Source organism: Crocodylus porosus, unplaced genomic scaffold (assembly GCF_001723895.1).
Source record: "Crocodylus porosus isolate Cpor-Errol unplaced genomic scaffold, CroPor_comp1, whole genome shotgun sequence".
In the NCBI taxonomy this organism is placed as follows: domain Eukaryota; kingdom Metazoa; phylum Chordata; order Crocodylia; family Crocodylidae; genus Crocodylus; species Crocodylus porosus.
In genome coordinates this window covers 13,304,063-13,331,508 of record NW_017728947.1, presented here as the reverse complement: position 1 = coordinate 13,331,508, position 27,446 = coordinate 13,304,063, and positions in this window count along the sequence as shown.

Here is a 27,446-nt window from a genome sequence, read left to right as displayed (position 1 = left end):
TAAGGATGGCCTCTTTAATAAACTTTTCTAAGATCTTCCCTGGGATAGAAGTCAGGCTGATGGGCCTATAGTTAGCTGGATCCACTTTCCTACCTTTCTTGAAGATAAGCACCACACTGGCCTTCTTCCAGTCTTTGGGTATTATACCAGAGTGCCAGGAGTTTTCAAAGATCCGTGCCAGAGGCTGAGCTACGATGCTCACCAGCTCCTTGAGGACCCTGGGGTGTAGATTGTCAGGACCAGCTGACTTGAAGGTATCCAGCTTCTCAAGATGTTCCTTCATGAGGTCAGCATTAATGGAAGGCAGGGGATCTCCCTCACCTGGACCACCCTGTCCCGTGGGGGGCATGGGTGTCCCATGGGACTGTTGAAAGACCAATGCAAAGTACCCATTTAATAGGTTGGCTTTTTCCTGGGTGTCAGTTGCCCCATCTGGTTCAGCAGGGGTCCAAAGTTGCCCTTGCTTTTCCTCTGGCTTCCCACATATCTGAAAAAGGATTTGTTGTTGTCCTTGATGCTTGAAGCTAGTTGGAGTTCAGTTGCAGCCTTGGCTTTCCTGGTTTGCTCCCTGCAGGACCAGACCAGTGCAGAATAATTCTCCTTGGAGGTGAATCCCATCCTCCATCCTTTGTAGGGCTTTCTTTTTAGCCTCAGGAGGTCTGTTAGATCCCTGGAGAGTTAGGGGGGCTGCTGTGCTCTCTTGTTCATTGTGTTATATATGCAGAATTAGAATCTCAAACTGGAGGTTAATGGTGGGAGTATAGAGGTGGAGTTACTGCCAAAAGACCACTCCTACTTGGAGATTGTGGGGCTGGTGGCAGGCCCAGTGCTACAAAACCCTACTCTTGACCTCACCAAAGCAATTTCATTTGATTGAAAGGAGAGCCTGTTGATGCATATATTTTGAGCAAGTGGACACTGAACAGCAGCATAATTTGGTCAAGGCAGATGACCCCTCTTGAAACAATCTACTATATAACAGCAAGTCATGGCAGGCAAGGCTTAAAGAGGGGAAAACTTGTCCAATATAGGTAACAGGCAAGCCAATTGAGCAAATGAGTCCATGCCCATTGCATAATGTTTACTATTATGTTTCTTACAATACTGAGCGGTAAATGCTTTGCTGCTGCAAGTACTGTGTATAGATACATAATGCTGCCTTTAAAGAAAGCCTAACCAAATGTTTGGTAAATTAGGTAACACTGTCTCAATGGTAGTGGGATGTTTGGAGGAGGTGGTGATTTTTATTTTTTTATTTGTGCATCTGTGTGCTTAACTATGGACAGCTTTAACTATTTTCTGACCCCTCCCAAAAGTAATAAAAGTCCTTCCCTTAACCAGCTATACAGTTTTTGCAATTTTACTGCATCTTGATTGTCTGGAATAGAGTCAGAACTGTAGTTAGCAATGTTTACTTGTTCTAAATCACTTATGCAAAAGCATAGTTGCTCAAGAGTTTTCTCCAGCATACCTTTTGTGTAGCATAATGCCTTAGATGATAGGAAAATAGGGTTGCGAGGGATTTATTCAATCCCCTGCTCAACGCAGGATCTTCCCTGACTAAACCATCCCAGTCAAGCATCTGTCCAACCTCCTCTTGAAAATTTCCAAAGATGGAGATTCCACAGTTTCATTAGGTAGCCTATTCCAATGCTTGATCACCTTCACAGTCAGGAAATTCTTCCTAACCTCCAACCTAAATTTCCTCCAGCACAGCTTGAAGCCATTGCTCCTAGTCATGGCCACAGACGGTGGTCTACATGTTTATTAATGCAAAGTGGTTTCCATGCATTTAATTTAGTTCTTGTATAATCAAGTACTAAATAAATGCGCAGTTACTAGAGTTACTACATAGTAGTGCTGGCAAACACCTTTTAGTGATGCTACCGCACTGTAGCCTAATAATACTGCACAGTATTGTATTAGCATTGTCCGTGCTGTGACATGCTACTGCGCAGTTAGCATCTTGTGGTAGATTCACACAGAGAAAAGTCCATCAATAGGGAATATAGCCAATGGGCCTACAGATGTTCAAACTTGTTTTTCAAGGGAACCTTAAAAGTCCCAAATCCTTCTCTTAGTTTGAATGAAGATGCAGGAAATCAGGAGAGGCTGCTCATTACCTGTCTGATACCTGCTGAATTCTACTTCCAAATAGATTAGATGAATTGCTATTAGTGAAATACCCATCTGAATTAAAAAAAAATGAAATCTGTGGAGTCATTGTCAATTTTAGAAGGGGTCTTTTGTTCATGTATTAGTTTAATGTCTCATTCGCTTTCAGATGTGTTTTGTGTTTAGGTGAAACAAAAATAGTTCAGAAATCTAATAGTGATGAATCATTTTCATTCTTATCCTACTAGCTTTTCACATGTGCTTGATATGGGACATATTTTCTGTAGGTAGGAATACAAGGATAATGCATGTACAAATTAACTGAGCCTCCCTTATGCCTAAACTGATTGGATGGGGAATTCCTTCTGTCTGAAACAATGAAATGGCTAAGCTCTATACTTGGGTCTATAGGAAGAAGGGATGCATGCCTATATAAATATGAGGACACCTATGTATTCTATTAACATTTGGTAGGTAAAGCTGGGATTTGGGAACTGTCCCTTAAGTATTTCTAAAAATGCTTGTCAGTAAACTGGTGGTTCTTATTGTTCTTTGTGGCAATGATCTTTGCGGCAATGATCTTTGCTATTGCTAAAGCCATGCATAAAATAAATTTACTGCATAAATATGTCTTCAAATCAAAATCCTTTTGAATTTTTCCTAGGAGGGGGGAGAATACCAAACCTGAGCTTGAGTGCTAAGTATAGCCTATTGAAAAGAATTAGCGTGGGTCTGTAAGATAAACTGCTTGAAGAGAAACCTGACTGAACTATACAGTCAGGCATAAATGTACAGTATTTTGCAACCCATAGAGAGCTGACAAAGTGGAACATTGTGCTTACAGTGCAGATGATGGAATTGTGAATGTACCATTTAGAATACGGAATGGGCCATTGTTTGTGACCTGGCAGAAAACTCACAGGACCAAGCCAAGGCAGTTGGCCAAAACAAGCTATTATATATATTGTGCTTCATGCCATTTGTGTCTCTGAACTGTATAGGTGAAAAGGAAGTGGGGTGCCAGGATTGAGACAGCTTAGTATCTGTGTACAGGGAAGACAGGCCCTGGAAGGCCTAGAAATATAGCCTTAAATTCTGGAACTTTTAAGAGCTAAGTTGAATTCAGGCAAATCTTTAATTAAAAACAAAATAAAACAAAACAGAGGAATAGTCCTGTGGTTAAACCATTGAGCATGAGCTTGTGAGATCTGAGTTATTTTCCCGCCTCTGCCTTGGACTTCCTGGGGAAGTGATTTCTTTCATTCAAATATGCACTTCTTAAAAACTGATGCTTTGATAAATAAATATAATAAATCATGTTAATCCCAATATGAAACCCTATGATTTCACCTCTGTTTCTTCTTGGCTTATCTGTTTTCTGTACCTGGCCAAAATGATGCATGACATTACACTTTTGCTGGTATAAATGATCAGAAACTGGTCTATACCTGTAGCAGAAGAGAAGTTTGGCATACATACACTGGTTTAAAAATGGCAGCACCCTAAGATTTAAGTTCCTACCCCCTCCCCTCCACCAAAGGGCGAACGTGTGTTCTGCTCGCTACCAATCACTTGCAGGAAACTTGCATAGTTTAGAACCTCTCTTCCCATATCCTCTGCCAGTGCAACCAGACATGCATTTATCCTATTGTCCGTCATTCCCTTTCTGGATGTGCTAAGAGCCCATGAAGAGGAGGTAGAGGAGAAGGGCAAATTGAATGTTGTACTCAGGAGTCCAGCCGTTGCTATAGCTTGAGAGTTTCTATTTGCATGTTGAAATTATTCAGTGTGAAGCAACATCTGTTAGGAAAAGATGTTCTGAAATGTTGCCTTGGTATTTAGTAGGGCTGTGCGAAGCTTCAGTCCCTGATTCCATTTGGTGGAGATTTGGCCATATTTGGTGGCCGAATCACTGAATCCGACTGAATCAGAGGACCCTTGAATCTCTCCTAATTGAATCAGAACCTTCCAAATCAATTTGGAGAGATTCAGAGATTTAGACATAGAGACAGCTTTAAATGTTTTTTCTACATACATATAGGTAACAGGCAGCTCATGATCGCTGCGATGCTGGAGCACATAGAGTGTGCCACAGAAGCATGGGGGGGCTCCCCAACGTATTCAGCAGCAGACCCAGAAGTGGACCAGAAGTACTTCCGGTCCACTTCCGGGTCTGTGGGTCTGCTGGGGAACATACAGGCCCCCTCCTCCCTCCCCCCCGTCGCGCCCCACTGGTTTAGTGACTAGTGTCTCCTGTGTCTGGGGGGGGCATCCGGGGTCCCCCTATGGTGAATTCACCACTAAGCACATGGAGGGGCCCCCCACACTCCTGTGGGATGCTCCATTCACCCCAGCACTGCAGTGATCATGAGCCGTGCCTGCTACCCCAAGGTATGTAGAAAAAACTTTTAAAGCTGTGTCTATGTCCAAATTGCTGACTCTCTGAATCAGCATCAAATCTGAAAATTCAGATTTGGCCAAACTGAATCAGGGACAGTGATCTGAATCAAAGAATCAAATCACTGTCCCTGATTCGGGCTGAATCTGATTCCGAATTGAATAGGGCCCACTTTGCACACCCCTAGTATTTATATATGTAATGTGACCATGACCATTGTTGTACAATCACAAATAAAATGCTTTTATATATCTTATGGAGTTTTTTAAATAGCCATGAAAGATGGTACCCACATATTATTTTTTAGTGGCAATAAGTTGCAGTGTGCTTTGCTGTATGGTTTAAAAGGTTGTTTCTGTAACAGATACTTGGACCTATCAGAGAAGATTCAAGAGTAAAGACTCCTTCAGAGAAAGAGGAAGAAAAGAATTTGTATTGTGAAGTACTTAGATATCTGCTGTTTGTTAATGAAATTAGACAGTGCAAATCAACTGAAACTGCATTAGAACTGATGCCTGGCAAACTAGCTGTTTACAAGTTCCTGATTATGCTAAATCTCTTTTCTGTGTGGGCTGGGGCAGAGTAGACGCACTAAGCAATGAAATTATATGATGTTATAAATTAGAATTAATATCAGGAGAGTAATTTGCTAAAATTCTTTCATGAATTCTTCAAAATATTGTCAGTTCTAGAAAAATGAGACTTTCTTATACAATAAATAGAAAAAAGCAATGAGAAGTCAAGAAATTACTAAATAAACTTTTGACTGCTTCCTCTTGGAAACATTAGAGGATTATTCCCTGTGCACATTAAAAAATAAATTATAAGAACAGTGATTTCCATCCTGTAAACACCTGTAATTATGAATAAATTTACAAATATGCCATAATAGTTTCAAATTGTGGCAAATAGAACAACTTCCCCAAACATCAAATTTTGAAGAATGATTAAAACCCATTTACCCAGTCCATGTTTCACTACCACTAGAAGTACTTTAAGCTATATGCTGATTCTAATGCTAATTACACTTTGACTTATTAATTATTTTTATATGGTAGTAGCACCCAAAGGATTTGGTTAGGCTTAATCCAGGTGCTATAGAAACATAATACAAAATGCCCCTGTTCTAAAAGAGGTTATAGCAGGGGTGGGCAGTTATTTTGGCTGGAGGGCAGCTTAACAAGTTTTGGTGAGCTGTTGGGGGCTGCATGGGTAGCTCTGTCCTCTGACAGTTGCCCTGACTCCTGGTCACTATCTTGGGACTGAAAGTCCCACCTCTAACCCCTGACTTTTGCCACCAGAAGTCCCTCCCCTTACCCCAGAAGTACTCCTTTAGGAAGAGGGGGAGAGAGTTGCCATCCTGGAATTGGAAACAAAAGAAATCAGATACTAAAAAAATCAAACATCTACTATAGCTTCTTAAAATTGTATTACAAATATTTTTGTTCCGATTTACGTGTGTTTGCTTAGTTTATCTAGAGGTGATTGCATAATAGTTCAAAATACCCTCTTACTTTTGTATATTGTATGGGGAGTTTAAGGGGATGTATGTGGAGGCTGTGTGGTTGAGGAGTGTGTGAGTGGGGTATGTGGGGGAGGGTGGGGTGCAGGTGTGGAGGAGTGTGGGTGTGGGAGGATGTGAGTATGGGTATGGTAAGGGGTGGGAAGGTGGGAGTATGTGTGGGGGCTGTGGGAGGGTGTAGGTGTCTTTGGGGGCATGGTGGGGAGTGGGGTGTGTGGAAGGGTATTGATGTGTGTGAGGATATGGTGGTGGGGGTGGGAGTGTGTGTAGGGGTTTATAGTGCTGGGGTGGGACTGTGGTTGGCTGTGGGGTTACAGGGGGAGGGGTGGGAGTGTGTGTGGGGGCTGTGAGAGGGTGGGGGTGTATGTTGGGAATATAGCGGGAGGTGAGGAGCTAACTCCATCTGTCCCATCTCAGCTGCAGTGTGCAGTTCCTGGCTGCAAGGCCGAGACCAATATAGCATGGCACGGGGCCAGCCTGGCACAATGCAGTTCCAGCTGCAAGGCTGGGGACTGCACGGCATAGCACAGAACCATCCTGACTGTGGTACATGGTTCCCAGCTGTAAGGCCGGGACCCATGCAGCATAGCATGGAGCCAGCCCAGACCGTCCCGTCCCGTCACGTCCCGTCCCGTCACGTCCCTCTGTGCTATGCCACGCTGCATGGGTCCTGGCCTTGCAGCGGGGAATTGCACACTGCAGCTGGGATGAGCTGGGCCTGGCTGGCTCCATGCTGCACTGTGTGGGTCCTGGCCTTGCATCCAGGAACCGTGTGGTGCAGCACAGAGCCAGCCTTGCCCATCCCAGTGACACACAGTTCCCCACTGTAAGGTTGGGACCCACATGGCATGGCATGGAGGGGACAAGCCAGGCCGGGCTGGCCCCATGCCATGCCATACAATCCCTAGTCTTACAGCTGGAACTGCATCATGCCAGGTTGGGCTGCTTGCTGGCCAGGGCCAGTGGGTCGGTTCTGCTTCCCTCGCCTCCAGCTGTAGTTGCTGCTGCTACTGCTCCTGCCACTGCCCCTCCTGCGCCATGCTGCTCTGGATAGGCAGGCAGGAAGCTTCAGTAGGAGGCTTCTGCCCAGTGCATGGAGCTCTGGCTCCAGCTCCTGGCCACCTTCTACCCACTGCACCCACCTGGCTTGATGAGCAGCCCTTGTGGGTGGGCAGAGTGAGTGGAAGGCAGCTGGAGCTCCATGCACTGGGCAGGAGTCTCCTGCTGAAGCTTCCTCCCGCCCATCTGCCTGGATGGCATGGCAGGAGCTGCAGTTGGAGGTGAGTGGAGCAGAACTGCCCTACTGGCCCAGGCCAGCATGTACAGCTTCCAGTGGGGCTATTCCCAGTATGGCTGCAGTCAGCCGGGTGCTGCTGTGCTTCCCTTTCCTCCAGCAGCTGCTCCTTCTTCCACTACTGTCCCTTGTTCTGCTGTTCTGGTCGGGTTGTAGTGGGGAAGTTTCAGCCCAGCTGCTCCCACTGGAGGTGGAGGGAGCAGACGAACTTCTGGCCAGCTGCAGCCACACAGGGAACAGTCGTGCCAGAATCTGCATGCTGGCTGGGGCTGGGCAGAATGCAGACACGGGCTGCCCAGGTGGGAGTGGGTGGGGCTTAGCCCCATATGGAACATTGCAGGAGCAGCCACAGGCCAGATCCAGCCAGCTGGTGGGCCAGATCTGGCCCGTGGGCCATATTTTGCCTGCCTCTGAGTTATAGTCTAATTGCAAAGAAGACAGCATGTGCAAATTTGGTAAAGAATTGGATGAAAGAAATGAATTTGAATAAAGACAGTATGATTATTCCAGAGTTTATTCAGAGTTATTGTCTACTGTCTAGCTAGTGCACAACTTGATGGTTCCAAATAGTTTCAAATTGTTTAGTCTTTGGGTATGTTGGTTACCTATATATTGCTTTTTAGAGATGTGATTCTCTTTCAGAGATATTGACTTGATGGGGGCTCTTCTGGAATCCAGTCCTAAAGTATCCATACTTTGGCCCATAGAAATTCAGTAGCCCAAAGTTTGAGGTCATATTTGTACCTTCAAGCCTAAATGCCTATTGTTTGGCATCAAACATTAGAGATTGTTTGGAAAATTTGACCCATTTTTGGCAGTTGACTTACTTAACTTTCAAGAAGTTTGCCCATGACAACAATGGAGCTCAACCTTTGAGAACAGTGGGCTGGGTGCTTGTGATCCAGCTGCACCACAGGCCACCACTCCCCTCTGGTACCACTGTTGGGGTGGTGGGAGAGACTGGAGAGGGAAGTGGCAGACAATGTCAGAAGAAGGGGAGGAAGAGAGCTTACCTCTGGAAAACAGTATCTGCCATCAGGGATGGGAAGATGCAGGTTGGGTATAGTTACTCCAGAGCTAGATCTGGCTCTTGGGTGGTAAATTGAGCACCACTGAGTTGCAAAATCGGAAGTTTGGCATACATTTAAGATGACATTTTCATTTTAACCTAGTCTCAAATCCCATGCACTTTTAATGTGAATTGGCTTTCAAATCCATTAGGTAGATTTGAAAATCTCAGCTGTAAGCATAAAGCATTCACAGAAAGATGGGCAACCAAAAAGAAGCTGTGTATGCTGTACTAGCCTAGCAGTTTATATATGCACAGGATAATTATAATCAAACTTAAAGTAAAAGCATTTAAAATATTCTGCCAATATTATTTAAATCATGTTGAGCCAAATTTATCTCTAGTGAAATGCCATCTAAATCAATGGACTATTTACATTCGGGATGGATTATTCAGATGTGATGGCTCATGAGGGGATGGATATTTTATCAGAAAACAATTAAATAGTTGAGGGCAAATGGGTTACAGAAGTAAAAATATCCAGTCAGGTTTATAAATGTCAAATGACAAAAGGCAGCGTTTTTTCATGTTTTCCCAAGTACTTAAAAATTTACTTAACAATTTTAGTTTCTGGAACAAGCATATAGGCCTAGGTCAGAACTGGTGTAGGTAGTGGAAACCTTTCATAAAGAATTGCTAACAAATGGGATTTAACACTCAAGAGGCTCGGATGGCCTATTAATTCTGGTTCTGGCTTTCTTCCAAAACAACTGTGCTTCTCTTCTAATTCATGGCTAATTTCTATCAGAGATACCAAGAGACCATTTCTTTTTTCGACAGGAAGCATCCACATTGCTTAAATGGATTCATGCGAAGGGTTTTAGTGAGCAGACATTGATTGGCTCGTCTCTGGGGCCTAGAGAATGCCTGATGGGTACTAGTTTGACACAGGCAGCAAATGAAATACGACCTCCTGTAAACAGGCCTGAGCTTTTGGGCCTTTGTGGAATCCAGTAGCTAAGGACCTTTTCAATCCCTTTTAATTAATGAAGTGATTTGACTTGACTGAGATTACAGTTATAATAATGAATTAAAAAGTAGTAAAAAAACCCACCACAGAAAACAAAACACCCCTACCTCTAATAAATATAAAACGGGGAACTTGGACCAGATTGAGATTGTGGTGCGACCACTTCATGTATCTCACTCTGGTACACATTTCAGAGCAAGATTTTTTTTTAAAAAGGAAGGTCTTAAATTCCCTTACATTGCACTGACATTCTGTGGACTGCACACTTCATATTTTTTAAGTGTCTTTTCAGGGAAGATCGTCTTGAATAATAGTTTATTCCTTTTGCATCCATTGTACAAACCTCTCTCCCCCTTTGCAATGATACCACCACTTTTCTAATTTCTGATCACAGCTCATCTTTGCTGCTTACAATAAACACTTGGTCTTCTATCATGGCTTTTTTTTTTAGAAGATGAATGCTCTGGGTTCCAGGCAACAGGGCCACCATGTTAACATGCAGATGGGTGTGCGAATGTATCAGTCCCTTGTATGATGGCGACATTGACTCCACACGTCCCTCCAGTCCAGAACAGACGACTCCCATTCAACTCTGTGTCCAGAACTGGCACTGCAGCATTTCTGTTTTGTTTTATGTCTTAATGTGACCCAAAGTAGAAAGAATCCTAAAATGGCTTGTGCAGTTGAAATTCTATGAATGGTCTGATAGTGATCTTGTTTCTCATGAGCAATTACTGCAGCATTATCTACAAGAGGCCATACAAAAGGTGCCTCCACTCTGAACTTAAATGCTTGAAAAAGCAATTGCCAAAAGCAGGGAAAGACATAGAGAAATAATAGGGCTGTGCGAAGCTTTGGTCCCTGATTCTATCTGGCAGAGATTTGGCCCTATTTGATTCAGATATGGAGATTCAGCCTCTGAATCAGAGGACCCTTTAATCTCTCTGAATTGAATCGGAACCCTGCAAATCGATTTGGAAAGATTCGGGGATTCGGATGTAGAGACAGCTTTAAATGCTCTTTCTACATACCTCTAGATAGCGGGGGCTCATGAGTGCTGTGATGCCAGGGTGCATGGAGTGTCCCACAGAAGCACAGGGAGCTCCCCGGCACGCTTGCCACCAGACCCAGAAGTGGACCAGAATCCCTTCCAGGTCTGCTGGGGACCACACAGGGGGGCATCCTCATGCCCCCCTGGCACAGTGACTGGTGCCTCCTGGGTTGGGGGGGGGGCACCCAGGGTCCCCTATGGTCGATCGCTGTGTCAGGGAGGTGTGTGTGTGTGTGTGGGGGGGCAGCATGCTTCCTGGCAGACCCAGAAGTAGACCAGAAGTACCTCTAGTCCACTTCCAGTTTCACTGCTGAGCAAAGAGGGCCACCCCGCACTCCTGTGGGACGCTCCATGCACCCCAGCATTCACGAACTGTGTCTGCTACCTCAAGGTATGTAGAAAAAACTTTTAAAGCTGTGTCCATTTTCAAATCGCTGATTCTCCAAATTGGCATTGAATCTTCAGATTCAGATTTGGCCAAATCAAATTAGGGGCAGTGATCTGAATCAACGAATTGAATCACTGTCCCTGATGTGGGCTGAATCTGAATTCGAATCGAATAGGACCTGCTTTATACACCCTGAGTAAATGACAGTGTAAATCTAGTTTTCATGAGCTACAAAAGCGTGAAGCCATGTAGGTATGTCAAGGAGTATAAAATGCTCTCTGGCATGTGGATCTCTTCTGACTAATGAGCTCAAGTGCACCGTATAAGCAATGTTGCTTAACAAAGCAAGCCATGATCTTTGAAATACATTTCATGCAAAAGTGTCATGAGGCTAAGAGAATGCGTATTTTCAACTAACCAAGAAGCATGGATACGTAACTTCATTTTTAAAGTGTATTACTTTTATTACCTTTTTCTAGCATGTAGTTCATGTCCTGCTGTGTGTAGTAGTATCTGATCCCAGCTATTAACACTTTCTTATTTAGGCTGCCTTGCTCTATGAGTTTGCACAGTAACTAGAATGTCAGGGCTCTGCTCCCAGTTGAGGCCTCAGAACACCACCATTAAACAAATTTAAAATGTATTAAAAAAAAGTGTTATCTTATCTGAACACAAAACCAATACTGATATGAAATAATGTACTGCAACTGCCTGGCTGACAGAGGCATCAAACCTTCAGTAATCTCAGACTATTCTTGAATTTTTAGGGATGACCTTTTCTCAATGTTACATCCCTTCATGTTTCATAAGTCATCTTTTTCTAAGCATAAGTGGGTTCTGTGATCTAGATTTACAGGTGATGCAGAGGTGTAACCCAAAAACATTATAATCAGTGTATTCCAAATGGACTCTTAAGGTCCACTCCCCTTGAGAATTTATGAGTGTTCATTGAGGCTTGATTGGGACTGGTAAGTAGCATGGTAACCTTTGCTTATACAAAGAGTATAAGCACATGAATAGTCTCAGAATGGAATTACCTCATGGGGGCCACTCCCAAACCCTAAAGTCCACGCTTAATGCCTTGCTGGTTATACCTAGAGTTCGCAGTAACTTGCATGACAGTCATGGATAGTTCTTCATCTTTTTCCAGTAAGTTATTAATAGCTTTATGTCTTTCATTTGTTTTTGCAATTTGAAATAGCCATCAACGTTCCTCCATTCATAACGACCCTATAGAAGTTTCATTCCCTGTATTTGCTACCTAGTGGTCATGCCCACACTATGCAATTAACGTGACACAAATTGCTTTGGTGCAATTTGCACTGGAAGAAACAAATCCAGGAATAGGGTCTAAATGTGTGCACAGTGATAGGAGCAAATTGAGCCTGGATGGAGCAGTTTAGGTTTGGCAGCAGCCTGGCCTCTTGCTGGCTTGGTTGACCAGGTACAATTTACACCCTTGTCTGCATCTACATATTTATTTAATTGTAGTTATTTACTCCAGTGTGGGATAGTATTCATGTCTGATGGGACTATCCTATGCCAGAGTAAATTAGTCTACTGTGCCCTAATTGCAGTGCACATGGAGACAGTGATGCTTTACTGTGGAGCAAATCAGTATACTCGACAGTAAAGTGGAATCGTGTGTACATATGCCCACTGTCCTTTTGTTAATTGAATTTTCATCTTTTAATCTGATCTCTTCATTAATACCCGCTGTGGGCTGGGCTCTCATTGTCTTATGTAATAATGAAAGGAGAATAGAGTCTGTTCCCCATATAAACTGGGTGTGCCTACATGAGATGCTAACTGCACAGTAGCCTAAAAACACTGCACAGTAGTGTGCTGGGCAAAACCCGTGCTAATATGCTACTGTGCAGAAGTATTAGGCTACTGTGCAGTTAGCATTCAAAAAAACCCGTGTGCAGTAGCATGAGTTACTACTCATTGATTTAGTACTTGGTTATTCAAGTACTAAACTTAATGAGCAGTAACTAGGGTGCATTAATGAATGTGTAGATGCACCCACTGTCTCAGAAACATGGAAGTGAAGAACAGGCCAAATAATGCCACCACCATCTACATATTAACAAATGAAACTATCAGGTTGCTGGACACCTGGCAGTTGGCCAACATAGTATACTTCTCATTCTCCTGCATAAAACAAAGACTCCAGAAGAATGGAGAGTATTTCTGAGTAGCACTTGCTTTCTGGAGAGATGAGAGTGCAATTTGTTAATATCTCCTTTTATTGCACTGTTGGAACGTGATTATGCTTCTAGGTATAGTTCCAGGGTTGCTGTTGTAGCACGGTGGTAAGTCTGGATCCAGAACCAGATTCAGTCTTCATGAATAAGGTCCATCTCAAGTTATGATTTAGAAAGTACAGAACTGTAGGTAAGATCAGTGAGAACTATTGCTTTGTATTCCAACAAGGAGACATTAGGGATGAATTTAGCTCACATTTCCATGAGAAATAAAAGATTTGCTAGCAGAAACTACATTGGTAACTTCCTACATGCAGAAGGACAGGAGTCAGTATAATCTTTTATTCTATTTTTTCAGTTATCCTTAGAATTGAACATAGCCATATTTTTTTTTACTTTTCACTTAGTTCAGTCGGCCTCTCCATTTCACAATAAACTTTTAAAGAATGTCGTCAGCATTTTCTTGGCCTCTCCTACATAGTGTGGGTTTAGTCGGCTAAAATACAGTTTGAAACTGTTCTTTTACAGATTGACCAAGTGGGAATGGAAGATGCCATTTTTACTGATGTAAATAAGAAACACTGCTGTGAACTTGGTAGCTAAACAATTATTGTCATATTATTTGTCAGAAACTTAAAAAAAAAAAAATTGATCTTTTGACATAGATTAGAGCAAAAGATGAGTAGGGATGTCATGTAAAAGCCCTGGATGGGTTCCATTGGGAGCTCATTAAAAAGCAGTTACACTTAGATGCCATTAGGTTGTTTTAGGATTAGTAGCATCTTAACAATATGTGTAAGAAGTGGACTTTAAGTAGCAAACAATGTGCATTAGTCTGGCGGCTGGTTAAATGACAAAACATGGATTCTATTAAAGCTGTAGTTTTTAGCAGACTACAATTGGCTAAGATGCCATGTAAAAATAAAAATTGTGATGGTAGGGCAGAAGTGGGGAAGACATGCCTATTTTAATTTTTTATATTTTGTAAAGTATCACCTAGAGATAATGATCTTGGTTCACTTTTTAAATAGATTCACTAATTTAACTCATTTCCTCTTGAATTTATTAAAAAAAATTTCTCCGCTGAAAGATTGTATGGCAAATTTGATCTCAGGCTAAAATTTGTTTTATGTATACATATTTTGAAGCTATGTTCGCATTAGAGGACATCCATAAAAAAAACAAGAGCACTAATACATACAATTGTACTGTTTTTTGCTGCTACTATATTACTATAAAATTGATGAAATAAAAAAAAATTACACTCCAGAAGGATTGGAAGATGATATAAATTTCTTGTTTAAAGGTTTTTTGTTTAGTGGAAAACATTAAAATAATTGAGACTATAACGTTTATAAATGGACACTACACATCTGACAAGCTTTCATTGAGGATATGTTACCTTAACCATGAATGTATAAATTTACACTTTTTTGTATTATTCAGAAGCTGTATGATTGTATAATAACAAGCAACAAATATTGTTCAGTGCTGGCACTGCAATTTCAAAATTTTGGCCTGATTCAACCATCACTTACTGCTAGACATGGTAGCTGCCATGACTAGACAGCTGCACTGATGTCTTTGGGACTAATAGATAACATGCATGAGTCTGGGTAGGTATTTGCAGGGGTAGACCCTAGCTTAAGGCAGAAATTCCTATGAAAATCCTAGAATAACAGAACTGGAAGGGATCCCAGATGTGCTATGGACTGAATTGGAAACAGGATCCAGGTGCCTGTATCCTAAGACAAAACCATTACACTGTTTAGAGGTATAGTCCTGAGAAATGCCATTCCCAAAGGCTTGTATTATAGATAGACAGGAGGCAGTAGGAACATAACGACACATCCTCTGAAACTGTGTGAACAATTAGCCTACCCAGAATCCGGGTCTGATAAAGGCAACTACCTTGGATAGTGAGACCCTTGGTCAGAGAGGGCCCCAAAGAAAGCAGTGAGTCAGAGGCAGAGCAGCAGATGGCAGCACAGTACTAGAGATGGGTCTGAGCTGACGTGGTGTTACAACCTAGGGTTTGGTGCAATCTGTAGTAGAGACTCTGACCAGCTGCCCATTTCAGACTTGAATCCTGGTTGGAAACAACCAAATCTCAGGGGGCTGGGAGTTGGGGTTATAGTTTGGGCAAAGAACTAACAGAGTTGCACTTGTTGCCTGACAGGTGGCTCTTTCTACAGAGGATGGGGTGAATTGTCTTACTTGGGAGCAAGATCGAGAGTGTCCTTGATCAAGATAAGAACAAGCAAAAACAAGAACTTGCGTGTCTGTATGCTATTCACCTCTCTGTCTTAGCACTTGGGACTTTATAGATATCTATAATATGTATTACTGCAGGTGCTGGGTGCTTCAAGGAGAATGAGACAGATCCCATCTTTGGGCTGGCAAATTAAGTGATGGAGTTGATGAAAAAGTGAGGATGTAACCTAGGTTAGGAAGAGGGAAAGCAAGATAGAGATAGGTTATTGTACTTGTCGTGTGTCTGCTTGCTGACTCTTTATGTGATTTTGCTCTGCTTAGCTTAGATATCCATATATCTTAGTGGTACACATTTCCTGTGAGGTGTGAACGCATTCATCTTCTATATGTGATGATATGGAAGTAAGTGTTTGAACAAATATACATTCTGGAGTGGAGTGCCAAACCTAAAGGGAAATGTACAAAGGCACAGAGGTGTTTGAAGAGAAAAGGAAATACAAGGTTTATTGAGATGGGCAGACAGAGTGTGGGGCAGAAAAGGTAAAGCTCATCAGCATAGTTAAGGACTATATGATAAAAAGAGAAAATAAAGTGTTTGAACTCTGTACATAGTGCAATGGTACAGTGGTGGTGGTGACGCTGGCAGCAACATTGTGGGCAGAAATGCGGAATAAATTTTGTATCAAAAGGGCCAGAGAAGAGACAGCAGTAACCTGAGCAGCAAATGACTAGAGCTCTGAAAAAAAATTGCCCTTCCAAGAACAGGAAGTAGAGAGCAAAGAAAAGGAGGCCAATACTTTGAGCGGATGGAGCAGAGCTATGAAAGGTGGAGCTAAAAAAGTTAAGTTTAGATGGAGAACTATGAGGGGCAGAATCACAGAAATTAAGAATGTCTCAGAATGGGCTGAGCTTAGTGGGAAGACTCTTTCTGCTAAGGTTTTTCCCCTCTCTAAAGTGGAAATCAAGGTGAGCACCTTAAATCAAAGAACTCAGTCTCAACAGTGTGGCACTGTGTATGAGATTAATTCAGAGTGTAGTAAGTATTAAGGTGCAGCACAGTTCAAAGTCCTTTCCCAGTGTTTAGTGGATTCAGTGTAAAACCTGGTTAGCATTTCTTGGGAGCAGTCACTTTCTTTTCCCACATCCTGCACTGGAATCTGTAGAAGATGACAATACCTCAAACACTTTACCCAACGTTGTTGCTATTACATTGCTGTAATGATGATACTACTACTACTACAATTGTTTGTATCTAGTTCTTATAGAGCTTTTCCTTCATAGATCTCAGACCACTTCCCAAAGGAGATCAGTATCATTGTCCTTGTTTTGCAGATGGAGAAACTGTGCAGAGATTGGGGACAATAGCTTGCCTAAGGTCTTGGTATTTTGGTATTCCCTGGCTCCAGATGGACTAGAAACTCTACACACATGCTTCTTCTTGCAAGAGTTACATATATTTGTTTCCCATTATGAACAAGGCAGAAAACATAGAGGAGCCCCAAGTTAAACAACCACACCCAGGCTGTCCAACTGGTAGCCTGTGGGCTACATGAGGCTCATGTCTGATTAATTTGTGAACCCTGGGCTCCCACCCAGCTGCTCCTCTGCTCCTCCTCCCCTTTTCCTGGCATCAGCAGTGGTCAAGAGCTTCAGGCTCCCACTCCCTCCTTTGCCTTCCATTTCCTGCCTTTGCCTCTGCCCCTGCCCCTGCCCCTGGGGCAGCACAAAGCAAACCAAGGTGCACCAAAAACTCTACTACTGGCAAGCTGAGGGTGAGGATAAGATTTCCATGCACATGGTACAGTGGGGAGGATGCTCATGGGTGCGGGGGGGGGGGAAGGGACCATGTATGGGGACAGTTACAGGCCATTTATAAGTTGGGCAGCCCCGAACTACACATATAGCTAAAAAAAAAAGAAAGAAAAAAAGAAAATTGAAGAATTTCTAAATTAGCAAAATCTGAAGGAGCCAAAATGATTATTTTTTATTTGATTCCAACCACTTTTCTAGTTTACATTGTATTTGATGTAGTACTTACATGGGGAAATAGTTCTGCCATGTTACTGCACTTGCATCGTGATTGGTGTCATCTGACCAACTTGCAAAGCAGTGTCTTCTGCTGTTGTCCATATAAATACAAGAACTGTCAGGGCAAATGCTGAGTTATTTTTACTCAAATAACTGTGAGCTCTGCAGGTAAAACAATGCTGGCAAAACACTTAGGTCTGTCATTTGTGAACCAAGTGAATTCTCAGCATAATCCCCAGCTGCAATGTTGGGCTCTTCTGCTACTTGTCACATGTCATTCCCCTGTTCTTAATGAGCTGTTAATGACCTGCTAACTATATATGTAAATTGAAATGAGGTTAGATATTGAGGAGTGATCAAGAAATAAAGTGCCTTGTACTTTCTTTAAGCGTTACAAAATAAACATCTTAATTTTATTAGCCCAAAGTTGATATTTTGTTTTCACTGGCACAAAGTTGATAGATTCCGTTTTTCTAAAGAACCGTTATTTAAGACATATTCTTCTTAGTACACTGGGTTATATTAACAGAGGGGTCCTTTCATTCCACCTGACATGGCTTAAACCTGTATATATAGGAAATGTCCTACTCTCAGCTGAATAGTACCTTTTAGTATTACTATACTATTAGAGTATTCAAGACCATTGGAGCTTAATGTAAACATTTTTATTACTTATTTAAGTGGCAGGTAAGAAAATAGGAATAGTCAGGACTTTGGCTCTAAAAGGCCATTAGAAGCTGAGGTGTACAGCCAAGAAAGATTGCAGGGGAAATTGCACAAACAGTGACTGCTACATGGAGCACTCCCAGTTGGCTTTTGCTAAACCTTTGGAAAAGGTGAAGCATTCATTCCCCTGGCTTCCGCCAAAGTCCTCCAGCTATAAGCTGTTTAGAAAGCATTGGTGGGCCGCTGTTAATAGGATCACTTTTATAAAGAGTCAGTTGCCACTGCTTTCATTGGTATGTTATCATTGCTTTCAGCTGCATCACTGTCACTAGAGACTGGTCTGGAGAAAGGACCTTGTCTTCTCCTGTTTCCCCAGTGCACTAGCACTGGGCCAGCCATAATTTAATAGCCAGCTAGTTTTTCAAATTGAAATGGTCTCAGGCAGTTAACCTTACCTTTGGAAAACTCTACAAAACCTGATGACCAAAACCTGAGGGACAGGGGCAGTGGGCCAAACTGTGTAGCCCTAGGTGAAGTGAAACTTCTATAAGTCTTACTTAAGGATGTTTTAATGCTGTTTCTCTTTTTTACTTCCACATGCATTATAGACTTCATTGCACCCTCTGTCAAGAATATTGCTTCTGCTTCTCTTGGCTGCTGAAATCTTGGGTATCTTTTCTTTAACTTCAGTAGGCTTTGGGCCATGCTGCTAATCTTCATGTCTTTGAGATCTTTTCTCCACATAATTCTTAGACTTGTCATTGTTATCCTCTGGTACCATCTTCAAAGGTAGTCCCAGGACTCATACTTTGTTCTCTCTTCCCCTTATTCCTTTCCTTTGAGCTTTTACCTCCTGTTTGAGCTTTACTTCCACTAAGCAAACCTGTCTCCTTCCCATGCTCTCTTCTTTCCTATGGAATTCTTCCAATAACTTTGTCATGGTTCAAGGCTGGTTTGCTTCCTGTTTCCTTCACTCCTTGTTTACATAAAGCTCTGATTTTTTTTTCACCCATCACACACTTGCTGTAGTAAGTTTTCTTACTTAAAAAGCGGCAAGGTGAATTTCTACATACAATTAATGCAAGTGAATTTACGCTGGTGTAATTTGCACTGGAGTAAACTAATTTGGGTGCAGCGGCTGAACATGCGCTTGGCGACAGAAGCAAATTGAGCCCAGGTGGAGCAATCTAGTTCAGGGACACCCTGGCTTGCTCTGGCCACTTGCTGGCTTGGCTGACCAGCCACAGTTTGTGCCTTTGTCACTATCTACATGCTTGTTTAATCATATTTACTGTGGTGTAGGATAGTATTTGTGTCTGATGGAGTAAATTAGTCGATTGTGCCCTAATTGAGGCGCACATGTAGACAGTGACAAGGAGCAAATTAGTCTCCTCCTCAATAAAGCACACATGTAGACGTGCCCACAGATACCAATTTCCATTTAATATCTGCTTCATAGGTGATATATATTTCTTCTGTGGCTGACTCCTGACATGAAGCCAGGTTGAGTCCTTGCCTTAAATCTTCACTGCTCCAGGAATAGACAAGGGATCAGACTGACTTGGTCACCACTTCCTTCCTTGTTCTAGACAGCCCTCTTTCTAGAGCTGTTGCTTGTCCCCTGGTGCACTCATCCCCTACCATGTCCAAGCTCAGCTGGTTCATGCTTGGAAGTTAATCAAGGCTCTATCTATTCTTTGCTGTAGCCCATCCAGGCTTGGCCCACTTGTCTCTGAGGATCTGTAGCTATCTCAGAGAGGCCCCTGGGCTACAGCAAAGAATAGATAGACTGTAAATCACACTGGCCTCTGTGATTCATGTTGTCAATGCCTAGCAGTCAGCTAGCTAAAACCTGCTACACCCCATATGGGTTCATATAGTGGGTCACAGTTCAAGCACGTGGCTAGACCCTTCTGGGCTCTGAGTTTGGGGAATTTAAATGCTAGTAGAGAGCACACAACAAAGTCTAGAATTCTGCATCACAAAATGTAGCTGGATCATTTGACAATTTAGCTTAGGTTATTTATCATAGTACTGTGTAGTATACTAGAAATGGTTATGTGGTACATTTTGTAAAATTAATAAATTGGTAATTTGAGATCTCAGTACCATACTTTGCCATTTATTCTGTGCTAGGAAGTAGGGTGAGACACATCTGTTTATGGTGAGTGAATTATGGGGTGTTTTTATGAATCTAATGTGAATCAACAATGTTCTACTAGACTTGCGTAGCTGAGTATCTTTTGTGTGCACTAACTCAGTGCTGATTTATTTGCAAATCGTGATTAAATCCAAATGGCTCCTTTAATTTCATTTAGGCCTGTAAGGATTTTACAACATGACCCTGGGACCTAATGAATTAATAATACAAAGATTTTTTAAGTGTTTTTGAAAAACAAAAGGTAATTAACTATTAAAAGGTAAGGGTAATATTTTGAAAAGGTCTTCATCACATTAGCCTAAAAGTTCAGAGGTAAGAGTGAAACTTGCTTTCTTAACTGACATTTTCACACAGTTGGTGAAGGCAGTTTCTATTATTGGGCAATGCTACATACTTTCCTGCAGTTTTATTGCAATATCTAGGCCTGAAAAAGTGAAGTTTCTGATCTGACTTTGAATCCCATCAAATTTTGTGGGTTGAGGTCAGACCCTTAACTTTATTTTTTAGTGGCTTAATGGTACCTTCCAAAATGTCATTACACAGCAGCAAAGCAAGTTGAATGTTTTTGTTCACCCTGCCATCCTTGTTGTTTGTCAAGAACAAGATCCTTAATGTGCGTTCATTTCCCAGATGATTGACATTTTTGTCCTAAAAGGCTGTAGAGACTCCAGTGCTCTGAAGTCAGTACTCCAAAGAATAGTAACATAAAACAACGCTTCTTTGTGGACAAACTAATCCTCCAAACAGTGTTTCATTCAAATGAAAAATGCTGCAGATCGAAAGTATTATAGCATGACTGTGTTTTCAAGAGATTATTGTGAATGAACTGTATTTTGCACTGAATGGTATCAGCAAAACAACCTCTGCTGAGTCCCCCTTCTAAATGTTTCCCATAGCAATTTTGTCCTAAAAGAGTTCAGAAAGGAAAATAAGTAAAAATGTTTTGCAGCATTTCAACCTTTCTTCTTTGAGTATGTGGATAAAAGGGGTCATGAAAACAAGACAAACATTCATAGTTTACACTTTTGAAGTCAATTTATTTTATTTTAGAGAATATTAATCAGTTTAAAAAATAGTACTGCGTCTGAAAAATTAACCCCGCTTTTGCCTTGGAATCAAGCTTTGAAAAATATCACTGAAGCTACTAGGTACAACTGAATAGAATTTTTATTCTGTAGACCTAAAGCTTGGAAAGCAGGAGTATTAAATTCACATGTTCCCAAATTTGTTTTCTTCCCCAAATCTTTTACATCTGACTTTGTACAATATGCATACAGATTACTGTATGATATACGCACAGTGTAGCTTCTTGGCCTTTTGGTTCAGATCAAGTGTAGCCCATCTGGCGAAGGCTATCCTGGCTGCAGTAGGGGAGATCTCCATGAACTGTGCCATCCGGGGCTCTGAGAGCCAGATGTGCCCTGACATTGTCATCACCAATGTGGAGGCGAAGAAGGTTGTGATAGTGAATGTGACCATCCCCTTTGAGAATTGGTGCCATGCCTTCACTGATGCCCAGTCTTGAAAGTGGGAGAAGAACATCCCACTGGATGACATCCTGAGGAGCCACAGCTATGACGTGTTGGTCAAGGTGCTCATTGTGGGAGCGCTTGGAGCCTGGGACCCCAGCAATGAGAGTGTCTTGTTTGCCTGCTGCATCTCCCACCAGTGTGCCAAGCTGATGCAGCACCTCATGGTGTCCGACACCATTTGCTGGTCCTGTGACATCTACGTTGGACACATCGTTGAACGCCAGTACACTGACCCCGCTAGACCAACCACCATTGGACTGGACCCAGAGGGGACTGCCTGAACCCCCTTCTGTACCTGATGGACTCTGAGAGCTATTCTCAAAGATGGATTCCACCTAGCAATGACCCTCGTGGTAGGACTCCATAGACTGACTGACTCTGTTGTTCAACCCACTCCTCCACCCTTGTGGATCTCTGTATGGGTTTGTTTGTATCTATCTTCTTTTCTCTCTCAGCGTTGTGGCCCCCTCCCTCTCCTTCCCCCACCCTGCCTACCCACCCCCAGGCTTAGATGGCTAATGTTGTATTTATGTAACCTAGTTGCATTCCCCTTCTCATTCCCATCCCTCTTTATGGCCTTGTCATTCTTGTCCTATGATTCTTAACATTTTCTAATGAAGCTAAATCTGTACTTTGTTAATGGGAAATCTAATTTTCAAACTCAGGCATTGAGGTAAGGTGCTCATATCCTGTGTTAAAGGTACAGATGTGTTTTGTGTCTAAAAATGGCCCAGATGTCCTGATGGAGGCATGAAAACAACCAAGTTTGAAAGCAAGGCCTCATCTACAGAGAGAAAGGCTAGCATTGTGGTTAAAGCACTACACTGGAGCTCAGAAGATCACAATTCAGTTCCTTGTTCTATTGCTCATTTCATGTGCAGCCTTGAGCCTGATCCAAAGATCATTCAGTAGGCTTTGGATCAAATTCTTAATCTCTCTGTGTATCAGTTTCTCAGCTGATTTGGTGATAACAACAGTACTTTCTCTCCTACTTTGTGAGTTCTATTTAGGCTGTAAACTCTTTGGATGGGGATAATTTCTTGCTATGTAGTACCTGTGGATTCTTGATATTGTTTGGTTTTTCTACAGGGTACTGTACAACAAATAGCAGTAAGAAGGGAATCATTTACAGTGTAAATGGTGGCTGATTTATAATATTCTATGTATTGTACCAATGTAGTGCTTTAACCAGCTTATTGATCAGCTTCATTATATCTGTTCAAGCATTACAGGAGTCTCTTAGAAGTTTGTGCTAAAACTAAATTTGAAAGGGTTTCAATTACAACCAGCTCTTTTCATTTGCTCAGACCATTCTGAAACACTCTCTTGCGCTGAAATTTCCCACGGCTAGTTTCAGTCAAAAGGACATTTCCTTGCTAAATGTCTGAGTAAGGGCTACATTAAATTGAAAAGGAAGAGGTATTTCTTCCCACTGCAAAAAAGGTGTCCTATTTTTTTGGCACTGGTGATACAAAAACAGCTAGTTTTTTGTTTTCACACAACTTATAATTTAAAAAAGTGGTTAGAGTCTTGTGTGTCCACAGCCAATCATTTCTGTGTATACTCCGTAGTATCTGCTGATGTTTGCAGTAGACCAGAAGTTCAGTTCACTTTAATAGACTCCTAGGATAAGTATAGACATTCAGAAAGCCCCTGGCAGAAGCACTCTATCGTGCTTTACTTAAATGCTATGAGTTTAGAGCATGAGCGAACTGAACTGGTATAACCTTTTTGGTCGGGGGGAGAGGGTGAGGGCTGGGAGCCTGCCCACACTGGCCACTGGGGGGTGCTCCCACATGCCTTCCAGGAGGCTGCCAGAGTGTCCTCTCTCCCCAGCCCTGCCCCCTACCAACCACCAGCTGGCAATTGTCAGCAGCAGCTGTGGGGAGACTCCGGAGCCCTTCCTCCGCAACCCTCCCACCAAGTAGCAGTGTGTTGTGGAGATAGAAACTCTCCTTCCCCAACACCCCTCTCCTGGGCTGGGCTGTGTGACACACTGGGATCAGAGGCTGTCACTGACTGGGTCGGTGACTACTGAGGGGGTGGTCTGCTCAAGGCTAGAAAGTAGCCCTGTGCAATGCCACCTGGGATGGTGGCAATCATGCTCTAAGTTAACCCTCAATGGGATCTGGCACAGACATTTAGCAAAGAGGTCTAACACAGGGGTGGACAAAATACAGACTGTGGGCTGCATTTGACTTGCCAAAGCATTTTGTCCAGCCTGCAGCAAGTCCCTTGACCCCACCCAACCCATGGTGCGTGTGGCTAGTCCCACCACTCCTGGGTGCAGCAGCCAGATTTCATTTCCTGGCAGTCCCAGAGGTGGCTCCTTCTGATTACCACTGTTGGACTTGGCCTTGCATGCCCTGGTACCCTGACTGGTCTGCCCACTGGGGGTGGGACCTGCACAGGCGGGGTGCACAGCCTGGCAGATAGGATGGAGCCATGGATGGGTGGGGAGCTGCATCCAGAAACAGGACAGGTGGGGCCAGGGCTGGGATCACAGGGTGGTGACAGTGCAGGGCTAGAGCCACGATTCGCTCCCAGCACGTCCCTGCAACGGGTGCTGGTTCCACAGGCAGGGATATGTGGGGAGCAGTTCTCAGTTCTGCCCTAGGCCCCAGTCCTGTGTGGGCATCACCCCACAATTGTGAATCCCAGCCCTGCCCATCCATCCCGCTCCTGGGATGCAATCCATCTCACTCCTGGGATGGGATCCATCCCTCTCCAGACATGGCAGACAAGTTTTCCCAAGGCCCCACCCACCTGTGGTCCCATCCCGTCTGCCCAGTGGCACGCCCTGCCCACATGGGTTCTGGCCAGTCCCCATGGAGACCCTGGGTTCAGTGGGCTGCGACAGCTCGGGGCCAGGGCCTGGGGCAGAGCCATGATCCACTTCCTGCACGCACCTGCCCATGGAACTGGCACCCATCACAGGGCTGTAGGGCAGTGGATTGCAGCTCTGCCCCAGGCCCTGGCCCCAGCCCCACCCACCTGTTTCATGCCCAAATGCTGCTCCCTGCCCACCACCGCTCCATCTCAGCCACCTGGCCACCATGCATGAGACCACTTAGGGAGTTCTGGTGAGCTGTTGTGAGTGGGATGCTGACCCAGGCCATGACAGCTCACAAAAATTCCCTCCAGCCAAACTAACTGCCCCCCCTGCTCTTACTGAAAGCGCATTAGTCAAATACCTCATCTATTGAAGGTTAATTTAGAGGGCAATCTGCCATTTTTAAGCATTCTAAGGGCTGTTAATTTACAGCTTTAAAGCACTTTCTTCCTGCTTAAAGCAAGATAGGTATAATGCAGGGATAGGCAACCCCTGGCATGCGTGTCAATCAGTGGCACGTGGAGACATATTTTCCTTGGCATGCCAGGTGTGGTGAGGAAAATGTTTAAAAAAAACTTATTATTTTTTAAAGTTGCTGCTCCAGGCTCTCTGGAGAAGTCATTCCTAGATTTGAACATTTCATATTGCTCACCTTTTTGTGTGGTTTTTCGGCTTTCTGATTGCTTTCTTGGAAATACTTACTCAGATTTATACACCTGTCAAATAATTCAATTTTTTTCCCCTGAATTTTTGCTTACTGTTTGCCTGTTTACATTGTTTGCCCTGCCTTTGGTTCGCATAAACTTCAGGAGATTTTATAGCTAGAAGGCATACAAAGGTAGTATATGAAGTTTTATTTATTGTCTCCAGGTTTAGAATTTTTAGAAAACCTTGGATTTACTGTAAAAAAAAAAAAAAGAAAGGAAAAAAAAGAGCAACACTTACGATTATTAACTATATTAATATGCAGTGTGTCCTGCCACGTACCCTCTGCCCCCATTTTATTTTTCTGCCATGCTGACACCTTACAAGGTAGACATTGCATTTTTTTTGGCACTCTGCTCAAAAATGTTGCCTACCCCAGTATAACGTCTGTACCTAGCCTTAATATTTAAATCTAGGAAGGACTACATCACCTAATCTTACCTTGTGTATCTCATACATGGTGTTTCACTCAGATACCCCTACATTAAGTTCCAAGACTGTTTTTTGAGACTATTGTGCTCTATTTCTCAGATTGACAAAGAAGTTGAAGTTAAAATACAAATGCTTTTTTGAAGAGCATAGGCAGGTCCAAAAAAAAAAGAAAAGGCCCTTAATTACATTAAATTTAGGAACATGGTCAAATCATGCTCAACAAAGTTCCTGCCAGAGGTAAAGATTTCTTTGGGTGATACCTTTTACTGGACCAACAGCATATTTGGGATACAGTTAGACAAGCTTTTGAATGTAAAACCATTTTTCATCAGGTCTGAGCAGTTAAAGCCAGCACAGCATAGTAAAAGCAGTTGTCAGAGAGGAGAGAAAGATTCCCAGGGGTAGCAGACAAACAATTAGCAGAAGAAAAGAAGCTGATGACTGGGATAAAAAGCCCTATCCAAAAGGGGGAGGGTTATTCTCACCTTGGTGTAGAATATTCAGGAATCAGGTTGGTTATAATCTATTGCAAAACCAGTATCAGTGTTAAATCCTTTTTTCTTAGAGTCCAGCGAGCTTATGAATTTTTGTTCCCAAATTCATCTTTTCTTCCCAAGCTCCTAAAGAAATATTTTCTTGGCCTTTAATTCATTTTATTTTATCAATTATGATTAAGATTGCATAGGCATTTCCACACTAACTCTTGAATGTGGGAAGATTTTTTTTTTCTGAAAAAGCAAAATTTTTTCCTGTTGTTTATGACAATAAAAAGAAAAAACACTTTCAGAAGAAAATGCTGTGATGTTTAACAGCTTTCTTGGCAAAGGGATTGTACTTAAAACTCGGAACAGTAATTAATTTTCAGTTGAAACTGATTTTCGGCAGTAAAACTAGGAAGTCAAACATTATCTGTTGAAACTGGTTTTTGGCTCTTTTTTTTTGCAAGAGGTCTTCTTTCTATTCAAAAGTTCAAGTTGCCTTAAGACAAAATAAAACAGTTGTTCTTTTTTGACAAAATGTCAACATTTCCACCAAATGCAAAATATATTGATTTGTTCATTTGCTCCAGTTAAAACATTAAAATGTGGTGGTGAAATTGTGCTTCTTGAGGGGAAATGCCTTTAACTATTCCTTTGAAAAGTGGGTTTCAATCGGGTTTGTTCTGTGCCTTTGTAAATTTATATTTCTGGCAAGCATGCTTTAGTTAGTGAGACTGTAAGATTTTTCAGCAAAGATTGTACTGGAGGTAGATTGTACTGCATGGCTAACTGGTTGCGGGGGTAGGGATCAGATACTATAGTTACTGGTGTGACAGAGAAATACTCAGAGCCATACATGTATTAAATACTTTAAATTAATCCACTTTAGCTCCTGCATTATTCTCATCAGTGTCGTATTGCCAATGTAATATAACGCATAGTTGTATCTCCTGTCATATCTCCTATGTAATAAAATGCCATATCTCCTATGTGATAAATGCCATATCTCCTTTTAGGCTTGTAAATTATTGTATTGTGTATTATATTATATACTATTTTAAATACACTATGGATGGTATAGGAGGCAAGGTTTTATGTACATCTTATGGGGTAGGCATTGGTTGTCACATAACTGCATCACGTAATATAGGAAGGGAAGACATTTCTTCTGTGGACCTTTGAAGGGTGTGTAGATGTGGCCCTGTGTTGCTGTCTCAGGAAAGATTGATAATTGCCAAATCTTATTTTCTGATAGCTGTTCAGTGATATGTAGAAAAACAGCACAGTGGATGCAATTCTCAGTGAATACCTTTCCGCAGCACAAAAGTCACTCCCCCAGGTGCACTAATTGTCTGTCACAAAGGAGGCCCTTAGAATTAAAT